This window comes from Balaenoptera borealis (assembly GCF_965194805.1).
Source record: "Balaenoptera borealis genome assembly, chromosome: 7".
NCBI classification, from domain to species: Eukaryota; Metazoa; Chordata; class Mammalia; order Artiodactyla; family Balaenopteridae; genus Balaenoptera; species Balaenoptera borealis.
The window spans coordinates 86,298,793-86,309,073 of record NC_138864.1 but is presented as its reverse complement, the minus strand read 5'-3'; the positions used below and the strand labels follow the sequence as shown (position 1 = coordinate 86,309,073).

At 39.4% G+C, this 10,281-nt stretch overlaps 1 long non-coding RNA gene across 1 annotated transcript in view; it reads left to right on the top strand.

Moving 5' to 3' along the window:
• LOC309632225 overlaps positions 1-9,819 on the top strand; it is a 30,766-nt gene extending 20,947 nt beyond the window's left edge. The window contains exon 2 of the long non-coding RNA XR_014246796.1: positions 83-9,819. This is a non-coding gene — a long non-coding RNA (uncharacterized lncRNA). The remainder of the gene's footprint in view (positions 1-82) is intronic.
• Positions 9,820-10,281: the final 462 nt, after the last annotated feature.

The following is a 10,281-nucleotide window of genomic DNA, read 5'->3' as shown; positions in this document are numbered from 1 at the left end:
GTGGGATCTTCCCAGACCAGGGCTCGAACCCGTGTCCCCCGCATTAGCAGGCAGACTCTCAGCCACTGCGCCACCAGGGAAGCCCACTTGAGCATTTTGATTTACACTATCCAGAACCTGGAACCAATTCAACGTCCTTCAGCAGGTGTGTCCATACCACGGAACACTATTCACCAATAAAAAGGAGCAGATTATTGATACATGCAACAACTTGGCTAGATCTCAAGGGCATTATACAGAGTGAAAAAAAATCCAGTCTCAAAAGGTTATACATACTGTGTGATTCCATTGATACAACATTTTGAAGTGGTTGCCTGTAGATAGAAAAGAGAAGGAGGGTGTGGCTACAAAAGGGAATATAGGTGGCTCCTTCGTGGGACAAAACAGTTCTGGAACTCGATGTGGTGATGGCTATACAAATCTATACATGTGATAAGATATCATAGAATTATACACAAAGACATACCAAAAATGAGTGCATGTGAAAACTGGTGAAATATGATAAGATCTGTAGTCTAGTTGATGGTTTGGGGCCAATCAATTTCCTTGCTTCATAATGTATTGTTATATAAGAAGGCACCATTGGGGAAACCTGGGTGATGGGTACATGGGACCATTCTGTATTATTATTACAGTTTATTGAGTCTATAATTAATCCAAAATAAAAAGGTTAAAAGAGAAAAAAAAAGAAGAAGAAAGTGTCCTTGGAACTGCCAAGCTGTCCCACCACTTAATCAGGCTCTTGGGAATTCCCTGGCGGTCCAGTGGTTAGGACTCCACGCTTTCACTGCCGAGGGTCCGGGTTCAATCCCTGGTCGAGGAACTAAGATCCCACAAGCCACGCGGCACGGCCAAAATAAATAAATAAATAAAAATAAATAAAAACAAACAAACAAAAAAAACCAGGCTCTGCTATTACCCTTAAAGAGAGTATCCTGGGGTCCCTGGGCTTTGGAAGGTGGGTAAATAATTGTATGATGTGCAAATAATCTGACAGTGACAAGGATGTCATATGAGAAGGAAGAAATCAGGCTCCACAATGAATGCTGAGTTTCCAAATCAAAGAGAACATTCTGCACGGAAAACTCACTCCATCAACACAAGATTTGTCAGCCCCATGCAGTAGAGAAAAGAGAGCGAGGGCAAGGGAAGCACTGCGCTGGAACAGAGCCTTAGCCCTTTGATCTATGGCTTCGATACTGCTCCTCTGTGGTTCCTAGAGCCCAGATCTGGGGTGGCAGCTAGAGCACCTGAGGTGCTGGTAGTCGGGCTCTGGTGCTGGCGGCTGTGGCCTCTATGGAGCTTGGTGGCTCATGTGGCAGCTGCTCTCAGAGCTGGGCCCACAGCAGAAAGAGCCTGGAGACAGAATGGCCTTGGGCACTTGGAGGTCACTTTGGGAAAACCCTTGATGGGGGCTGGCACTGCTGCTGGGTCTGCTGGCAGGACATTTTGGTGGGAATTCAGTCAATGCTGAAAGAGGTATATTTTTATTTTAAATGGAAGGATTGTATTAGATGGCTTTTAGGACTATTCCAGCCCTCATCTTCTGCACTTCCATGAGTCACCTAGGCTAATCTAGTCACTGTGATTCAGCATTTACTTGTGCTCTTTGCTCTCAGCTTCTGGGCGGCCAAAGTGAAATCACCTAATTTTTGTGCCAAGTATTTGACACTCACCATAGATGGTTTGTACTAGTGCCTATAGTTTTGAGTATCTTGTCTCACAACTAAACTATAAGTTCCCCCTGAAACCATAACTGACTATTATTTGTAACCCTTGGTGTCTTTCACACAGCAGATATAATTGCGGAATTTAATTAAGCATAACTCAATAACTAAAAAAATTAAAAGGATTCAGTTGAAATGTTGGTAGATTTAACCAGTTGACTATATAAAAAGTTTAAAGTTTTGCAGGGTAAAGATCACCACAAAACGAAAAGAGTATTGGCAAATTGGGCGACACATTTGCAAAATACGTGGAATAAAGAATAGGCAACTCACAGAACAAAAACCACAAACGGCCAAGAAGTATAGGGAAAGATATTCAGTCTCACTACTCATCAAAGACATGAAAGTTAAAACTATGAGATGATGGCTTTTTGTTTTTGCTTTGTTTTTATCAGATCAGCAAAAATTTTAATGAATCAGAATATATAACGTTAGTGATGATCTAGAGAAGTGGACATTCTCATACCCTCCTGGTGAAGCCATAAATGATGGTGGTAGAGATAGAGTAAAATGTGATGGGAGATAATGAAGGTCTTAAAAATGCACCTGTTAGGGATTTATCTTAAAAAATAATAATTTGGGGACAAAGAGACATACACAAGAATAGCCATTGCAGAATTGCTTGTAAATTTGAAAACAAACTAATTGTCCATTAGTAGACAAATATATAGATAAATAGTAGTGTTTTTATTCTATAAGCTATCATACAAGTTAAAATTAATGGACTAGAGCTACATGGGTATATTTCTAAAATACACTGTTGATTCCAAAGACCAGGTTGGAGAAGGAAATACAGTACAATATAATGCCATTTGAGTACATTTGGGTGCAATACAAAATACCGTTTGGGTAAATTTTTAAAACACAGAAAACAACACTAGTTTTTCAACTACATATTGTCCATAGAAATGTAGCAAAAATATTTTTTAAAAGCCCAGAAAAGATCCTCGTCAACTTCAAACTTGTGTTTAAGGGAGGGGGGTGAGATTGGAAAGGAATATAAATGAGGCTTCAACTGTTTCTATGATTTTTTTTAAAGAGGTAGATTAAATGAGAAAATGCACAAAAGGCACTTAGCATAGTATCTGGCTTAATAAATAGAAATATCAATTATCTTAATTATTAACACATACTGTGGCTGACTAAGTATAAGCATAGTCTAAGTGGAGGACTTAGACTTCATGGGGGAAGACACAGAGTAAAAAGCAAAGCTCAAGTTTGAGCATGAGTATAAAGGGGAGCAGATGCTGAGAGGCCGCCAGTCAGGAATGGTGTACAACATCCATTGTCTCTCCGAGTCCTCACAGCAACTTTTGACATGATTTCACAGGGCCCATTTCACTGACTGGGAAACTGAAGCTGAACCAGATTACATAATTTGGACATATCATATCTCTGCCAGTGGAATCCCAGGCTGTGAATCCCTGCTGGCTTGATGCAAGTCCCTTCTTCTGTACATTGGAGCACACGGAATCCAGAAATGAATAAATAAATGAAGTTTCTACACAGATGCTGGAAGGGTTTGCAAAGAAAGGCAGGGTGACTGACATGGGCCTGTCCTACACTCTTACCACATCTGGGGATGGGTTTGCCATGGAATTTCCTGCTTACTTATTCTCAGAAGCCATCCCAGGGCTGGGCACTGGGTCATTAACCTACTAAACAAACTTCCCTGCTGACAAATCTGAAGACTACGTAAATGGGACATGGAGTGGGTAAGAAGTTGACCAGAAGATCCCAGCACCCACAACATAATCAGCGGGATTTCCAGCAAAGTGCTCAGGCCTAGAGCGTCGGGGTTTCCCTGGTTCTTGGCCCTTTGCTGAGGCCATAAAAGAGAACAAATAATAAGGAAATAAGGACTGCCTGGCATAAAAAACAAAGTCAGGGACTTGGGACTTTTTCAGGGACACATGATTTGCAAAAAGTTTTTATTTTTCCTTTTTGTTAAAATTGCCAAGACCTGAAATGTTAAGTGTTGGGAAAGCGGAAGATGGTGCTAGTGTTATTGCAGATAATACAGTTGCTTAGCCAGAAACTGCAAGAGAAACATGTGAAGGACCACTGGAACAGAGCATTTAGAAAGGTGGTGATTATAACATGAATAGCTACATACCAACAAAGCTGAGAGGAAAAGTCGTCTAACGCCAAAAAGAAATTCCCTTAGGGAAGAGATAACCAGATATTAGGATGAGCCCTTGGAAAAATCACCCTCAGGGCATGAGCAGATGGCCTAGGAGTAGGACCAAGGGAGCCTTCAGCGGCCCAGCATCCTAGATAAGCAGGAATTGAGGAGTCTTGGGGCAATGACGCTGGAAAGAGAGAGAAGGATGAAGGGAATAAGAAGGAGCCTGGTAATTTGGCAAGAGTCTAGAATCTGCATAGAAATTAACACTGCCAAAAATTTCTCCAGAGTTGGAACAATCTACAAATTTCCAAGAACATGGATAGCCGGACAATGCCCACTCACCACCCGCCCCCTGCCAAAACTGCAAGTCTTAATCCCTGGAATCAGTGAATGTTAGCTTATATGGGGAAAAAAAGGACTTTGCAGATGTGATTAAGGATCTTCAGATTGGGAGATTATCCTGGATTATCTAGATGATCCCTAAATATTACTGCATGTATCTTTAGAAGAAGCGGGTGGAGGAAGATCTGACCATAGAAGAGAAGGCCGCATGGCTACAGAGGTAGAGATTGGCATGGTGTGGCCACAAGCCAAGGAATGCCAGAAGACGGTAGAAGAGGAAAGGAAAAAGCTAGAGCCTCCCTCTGATACCTTGATTTCAGTCCAGAGACACCGATTTTGGACCTCTGGCCTCCAGAACTGTGAAAGAATAAATTTCTGTTGTTTTGAGGCACCAAATTTGTGGTAATTTGTTACAGCAGCGATAGGAAACTAACACAATAACTGACCTTCAATTTTGAGAAATTTGCTTTGCTGTTCTGGTAAATAATCCCCACTACACAGTTAAATGGCCATTTCAGCTTTGCTTATAAAAGTAAAAAATTGGAAGGAGCCTAGAATGTCCATAAATGGAAGTTTAGTTAAACAAATTATGATAGTTTGTTGAGTGGAGCACTATGAAACTATTAAAAATGAAATGGCAGTAGTATACTCACTGACATGGCACTGTGTTCTTAATATCCTTACCATTAGTTTAAAAAAAACCAGTTATATACTAATCTTTTTAGATTTAAATTTTGATACATTTGGAATTTATCCTGATATTCAGCATGAGGTACAGATATAAATTCATCTCTTTACACTTGGCTACGATTTTATGATTTGTTCCAATACCATTTATGGAGTAGTACAGGCTTCCTCCACTGATTTCCCACATATTAAATTTCCATATACTGAGGTTTATTTTTGTACTACTTAGTCTGTTCCATTGATCTGTCTGCTTATTCATGATCAATACCACATTGTTGCTATTACTGAGTAGTTATAATAATATAATTTAATATCTCATAGAGCAATCTCCTCCATTGCTCTGTTTTTTTCCAGAATTTTTCTGCTCTTCTTTCTTGATTTAGAATTACCTGAAGTTTTAAAAAGTCCGATGGGTTATTTTTTGTTGTGATCATGTTAAATTTGTAATTAGTGAAAACTGTCATCTTTATGGTATTATCTCCCTATCCAAAAATTGATAAGTCTCCCATTTGTTCGAGTGTGTGTGTGTGCATATGTGTGTGCGTGCACATGTATGGTACATGCTTTTTAGAAGTGATTTTAAAGTTTTCTTCATAGAGTTTTTGTTATCCTTATGAAGTTTATTTCTAAGTATTTTATCTCTTTTGTTACTGTTAAACATGGAATCTTTTTCTGTTATACTTTCTAACTAATTATTGTTTTATATGAAAGCTATTTATTTCTCTATGTTAACTTTGTGCCCTGATATATTACTGAATTTTCTCATTTTCAGCAGTCTTTCAGGCGATGCTCTTGAGTTCTACAGATTTACAATATCTTCTGCAAATAGCTATAGTTGCATTTCCTCCTTTCTAATATTTATAGCTGTAATTTTCCTTCTTATCTGACTCTATCATTTTGTGCCTCCAATACAATGATAAATAGTAGTGCTATCTATATAATATTCCTGACTTTGGTGGGAACCTTTTAGCATTAAACATAATACTGGCTTTTGGACTTGAGATAATGTCAATGAAATATCTGATTGCTATAACCTATGGAGTGTTTCATCAAGAATGGACATGAGATTATGTCAAATGATTTTTTTTGGCATCCATAAAAATAACAGTTTTTCTTAGATTAATATGATGAATTGATTTGCAGATTTATTAATGTTGAACCAACCTTGCATTCCTAGAATAATACCTACTCAGCTATGATACATTATTGTTTTAATGTGCTGTTGAATCATGTTTTATAATATTTAGGATTTTAGAATAAATATTCATAAGAAAGGTTATTGTTTAACTTTTTTGCCACCTTTTTTAGTGTTTTGGTATCAATGTAATGCATTTTGTTGAACAAAATCAGAAGTTGTCCTTCTTTTTTCTATGCTATGGAATCATTTTTTATTTAAAGTTGTGGTACAGTTGCCTGTGAAGCCATCTGGGCCTTGTGCTTTTGTGGGGGATTACTCTTTGACAACTTTCCCTATTTCTTCTGTGGAAACTGATTAGTCTAGATTTTCTTTCTTTCCTGGGGTCAGTTTTGGAGAATTATATTTGCCTGAAAAATTGGCTATTTCATCCAAGTGTAAAAATTATTTGCACAGAGTTGAACAAAAATAGTTTTTTAAAATTCTTTTTATTTCCTCTATTTCTCTTATCTTCCTTTACCATTTCACATTTTTTTCAAAAAATAGGGGAGTCTTCTATTTAACTTCAGAGTAGAAAACGAAAACTTTTCTAACTATGACTTAATGTCCAGAAGTCATAAAAAATAATTCATAAACTCTACCACATAAAAAAATTAGAAACCTCTGCATAGCATAAAGTACTGAAAGAAAAGTCAAAAGCGTGAAACAAACTGGGAAAATATTTGCAACTTACATAATAAAGCAAGCGTTAATATTCTCATAAATGTATGAGACATTTTAAAAGAGCTTTTGTAAGTACATAGGAAAAAGATCAACAAGCCAATGAAAAGTTACCAAATGATATGATCATACAGTTCAAGATAAACATTATGTATGGCTCCTGAACATATGACCAGATGTTCCCTCACTCACATTAAAACACAGCCAACTTATATGTGGAATCTAAAAAAAGGGTACAAATGAACTTATTTACAAAACAGAAGTAGAGTCACAGATGTGGAAAACGAACTTATGGTTACCAGGGGATAAGGGGGGAGGGGAGGGATAAACTGGGAGACTGAGATTGGCATATACACACTACTATATGTAAAATAGATAACTGATAAGAACCTACTGTACAGCACAGGGAACTCTACTCAATACTCTGTAATGGCCTATATGGGAAAAGACTCTAAAAAAAGAGTGGATATATGTATATGTATAACTGATTCACTTTGCTGTACACCTGAAACTAACACAACATTGTAAATCAACTATACTCCAATAAAAATTTTTTTTAAAACAACCAAAATATAATTGCTTAACCATATATCGGCAAAATGTAAAAGTTTCATTACATGCTCTTTGTAGTGTGGGCTGGGGGAAGCAGGTGGTCTCATATATTGCAGGTGGAAGTACAATTTTATACAATATCTAAGGAGAGAAATTTGAGACTCTTCCATCAAACAGGAAAATGCTTTGACCCAGAAACTCCACCTGCAGAAACAGTAAGCTACATTTCCAGGACTGACAGCCAAATGCAGCCTCTGACACCATCTCTGCTTACAACAAGTTCCACAAAGTCTCACTGGATGGGAACAGTTTTCACACACTGGAAGACAGAGGCTACAACATACCTGACAAAATCACCCTTGCTGATATTGGCCAGAATATTTCTCACAGCTGGTTCTCTTTCCTTGGGATCTCACGCCTCTCAACATACCCAGCTATCTGATCTCACAGCACAGCACCCCTAAGTCTTCAAACAGTGAGAAACCACTAATGAGATGGGTATTCCCACCACAGATTGCTCTAAGATGTGAGAATGAATTCAAGTCACCCTTCCCTTTTTCTAATTCAGACCCTTCTATTAATCTTATTATGCAGAAGTGAGTATCCCAATTTTTCTAAATGTCGTTTGGCAACCTGCCCTTCGCTTCACATGTATGCCATGTTTCTAGACAAGGCCTTTGTTCAAAAGTGCCCTCCTTCCTTAGACTTACTAAGCTGTACATACTCTCTTCCCTGCCTTTTCATAATTCTGTATTCTGAGGGGCAATATGAAAAGTGACATGAACTTTCTTTACCCCGAATGGTCATGATCCTAATACAACATGTTCCATTTCTATCTCATTCTTCATATCCCCCCAAATCAGTGCAGCCCTTCCTCCCCTCTTGCTCTGCTATTGGAATAAGAGAGAACCAGATGCTGGGTCCTGAGCTGACAGGAAAGGCAGCATTCAAAGGGTTAACTCCTTTCCCCCACAAAGTGAAGCGTTTTGCTGACCCAGTGTGAGATGGGTTTGGACCAAATTCAATTTAGCTGCAGTCAACAGGAAAGTAGGAAGGAAAATAGGATTTAACAAACAAAGCATTAAAAAAAAAAAAAAAAAAAGGCGTCCACAGCAGGAAATAATTATTTGGGCAATTGTTCACTTTGTGAAGGGGCTGGCCTGTACGAATATCCATCAGGATGCGATGCTGTGTCCGGGATTTCTGTGCAGCACCCTGTCTGGTCTAATTAGTTACAAAAGTGGCTCTATGGGTTGAAGAAATTTGCAATTGTGTTGTATTTCGGGGGAACAAACACGTATGTCATTGAAGTGGAGTCTGGCACCAGCTTATGCTGGTGAAACCTCGAGTGGTTGGCCAGAATGGAATCAGTACGAAAGGAAGCTCTGAATGCCAACAGAAGTGGTTTACAAAAATAATTCACTGACCATTCCATCTGCCTCAGATTAAGCACGTTATACGGTTCAGTTCAAGTTAACATTTCTAATATATGGATACACATAAATAAACAAAACCACATATTTTTATCAAATATTTGCATTTGAAAACCTCCGCTAATGCACACAGAACCCAGACTGAGGTCTTTCATCTAACCATACACTTTTCCCCATAGAACATTTACACTAAAAACATGTAATCTGAAGGAGAATTCAGATTGTTCCCTTAGAGAAGAGTAAACCCCTTTTGGAAAGGAAAGTGAAAATAATATTTTCAGAATAAAAATCTTTCAGTTCATAAAAGGAGTTTTATAGCTTAGCCTCAGGAGAGTCAGCCAAAGGTTCAATTGACAGGCCTTGGGGAACCCAGACCTAGCAGATTGGTTTATTTACTACCCCAGCAGTGGGTGCTGGAACCAAATCAATACTCTGTTGATATTGATTTACATCAATTTGCATGTAAAATCCATTTTTACATGTATTTTAAAATCACATCAATTAGAAATCTAAGAAGGTGACATGATATCATAGTTAAACAGCAAAGATGTCAACATGTATTAAATACTTACTAAGTCCTTTTCATGTAATTGCTACAGGTAGGTATTTTATGACTATCCCTATTTTAACAAATGTAGAAACTGAAGCACAGAGTGGTTAAGAAACTTGCCCAAGGTCACAAAGCCAGTAAGTACATGAGGCCTGCATTGGGATCCAGACAGTCTGACTCCAGATCATGCTCTACTCTGCTCCCCCATGTACATAAAAAAGTCAAGGGACTTCCCTGGTGGCGCAGTGGTTAAGAATCCGCCTGCCAATGCAGGGGACACGGGTTCGAGCCCTGGTCCAGGAAGATCCCACATGCCGCGGAACAACTAAGCCCATGCGCCGCAACTACTGAGCCTGCGCTCTAGAGCCCGTGAGCCACAACTACTGAGCCCATGTGCCTAGAGCCCGTGCTCCACAACAAAAGAAGCCACCGCAATGAGAAGCCCAGCGCACCGCAACGAAGAGTAGCCCCCCTTGCTGCAACTAGAGAAAGCCTGCACGCAGCAACAAAGACCCAGTGCAGCCAAAAATTAATTAATTAATTAATTAATTAAAAAAAAAAAAGAAAGTCAAGAGAGGGGCCAAACGGAAACCCGGAGCAGTTTCCTAGAGTAAATCCTAGGAACAGACAGAGTGAGATTCACCTACTCTCCTGCAGGCCTTCGCCTCCCCTTGACACTCCACACCCCACCCATCACAGGGCTATCACCCTTGTTCCAAAATAAAAGGACCCTCCATCCACTTGTCTTTCACTGCCTGACCCAGCTCCTGGCCTGCCTAGACCGGGTTCCCCCTGATTCTCACCTGTGTTAAGAAGGGTACCATGGGATAACTTGAACTTTCCATCAGGGAAGAAAGCTGGCTGCTTCCCTGGGAACAAATTCCTGGGCCCTGCTAGCAGATAGCTTTGCAGACTGTCAAACTCAAGCCCTGCAAATGAGCATGTTCTGCTGGGTCAATAGGCTTTAGTGCTTCCGTGTTCCTGTAGGGTCACGTGATCCATCGTTC